At 43.8% G+C, this 1888-nt stretch overlaps 1 non-coding gene across 1 annotated transcript; it reads right to left on the bottom strand.

The window, feature by feature from the left end:
• Nucleotides 1-932: 932 nt before the first annotated feature.
• Nucleotides 933-1005, bottom strand: Trnav-cac. Its single transcript has one exon. It is a non-coding gene; the product is annotated as a tRNA-Val (tRNA).
• Between the last annotated feature and the right edge of the window lie 883 nt (nt 1006-1888).

The raw sequence follows: 1888 nt of genomic DNA, 5'->3' as shown, positions 1-1888 counted from the left end.
TTATTTGCTTTTACCATCTACAAAAAAAGCATTCACATTTTGTACAACATCGTTTGCAATCTCAACGAAATGTCGCAATTTCATTGCTCACATGTCGTCCTGGCTGCCGGAACAATGTCTCCCATCGTCGGAGATGAACTCGGTGTAAACGAACAAAACGTTAGGGCGCGAACAAGCTGGTGAAGGTTTAACATTTTGGACAAAGCCCCGAGACTGGGGGGAGGATTTTGATTGCCTTTTTTAATGGAGAAATTGGCCACGTATCGTTAGGATTTTTGCATTTCTAGGATACTTAGAGCCCGCAGGGTGAGCTTTCACCTTATTTAGGAGATCTCAGAAACCTCCACAGAGCACCTTTAAGTCAAAGAATCCGTTTCACTTGGATGCCTTGCACATATCTCTCTTCTTACAGTCGTCGCAATCTTTGTGGCCTGTACGTTCTGCCGCTGGCAAGTTAGAACGGTGAAGAGAAAAGGCGCCTTCCTCACTGCTGAATACCAGCATTCCAATCTGCGCATCATCAGGCGAAGAGACCTCGTCCCAAACAAGATGAGAGCAGTTAATTGTCTGTAAACGCTTATTTCCGACGAAGTCGTTAATATCGTAGAATTCTGAGCTGCTTTTGCTCTGTCTATGAAACGTTTGTTTAAATAAATATGGCACAAAAAATCCGTAAGATTGCGAATTTTATGGACGATGAACGAAAGTTGGTAAAAACTCAGAATTTAGAATAAAAAGCGCTCCGCGCTTTCCGGTGTCCGTGCTCGTTGGGCGCCGGAAGTGGACATCGCAAAACTGTGCTTGCCGGAAGTAGAACCTGTGACCACAGAAAAGGTGAGAAAAGAGGGAGGCACGCCACCGAGTCTTCCGAAGCTGTTTGAACAAGGTCTTGCCTGTTGCATAAAAAAAGAAAATAATAAAAACAAAAAAACTGTTTCCGCCCGGGATCGAACCGGGGACCTTGCGCGTGTGAGGCGCACGTGATAACCGCTACACCACGGAAACAGACGTGAACAAGCATTTTGCGTAAAGTTTTAAAATATTTGCAAAAACAATTTGCTGTTTGCGGCAAATTTTTCCGGCCGAGATTCAATCGCAGACGTTGCACGTGAGAGGTCGACATGATAATCACTATGCAACATTGAAACCAGTTTTTTTGTATTTTTACTTCTTCATTGCATAAAATTACGTTGCTCGGATATTTTCGGCAAAAGGTGAGTCATTATTTTTCCATCCACGACAATTCTTGCAATAATCTTGCACAATCACGTGCTACATCTGAAAAAAAGGACATCCATTTGTCCCATATAATTCACCCCAAAACTTCAGTTTGACATGTGAATTACACCGCAATGCCCTCGAACAGACAGCCCTAACGTTTAGAAAGGTGTTATTAAACAGCTAACGTATTTATAAAAGACTACATAAAAAAATATTTAAAAAAAACATTGATGTTTTGCAGCATGGCCATCAAGACCCGGATTTTTTTTTTTTTTTTTTTCAGTTCAGTAAATTATACATTAGCTATTTTAACAAGTTGTACCACTCGGCTATTAAGCGGCTCGCGAAGGTGTGTACCGTTGGTTCGACGTCAATGCGCCGTACGTCGACCTGGAAATTCGGGATGTCTTATATGGGACAAAGGGGGTATCAGAATATATACCTTTTGTGTCTGAGCGTGCGCCGAGAAAGTTCAGAAACGCAATGTGGTGCTGATTTGGGTTTATGCTCTTCGGAGGGCAAGTACATGCATCGTGTCCGTAGAGAAAGCGAGCCCACCGTCATGATATTGGGGACCTTTAGCAAATCGCTGCCGCGTCCCGAGTACCGGCCGCACTGTCGGAGCCTTTGAGACGTGCTTTTAAGCGCGTGCCCCGCGGCCAGAGTA

Source organism: Ixodes scapularis, unplaced genomic scaffold, assembly GCF_016920785.2.
Source record: "Ixodes scapularis isolate PalLabHiFi unplaced genomic scaffold, ASM1692078v2 PGA_scaffold0__279_contigs__length_252992795, whole genome shotgun sequence".
In the NCBI taxonomy this organism is placed as follows: Eukaryota; Metazoa; Arthropoda; class Arachnida; order Ixodida; family Ixodidae; genus Ixodes; species Ixodes scapularis.
Note: the sequence above shows the minus strand (reverse complement) of the source record. Positions and strands in the feature narration are given on the sequence as shown.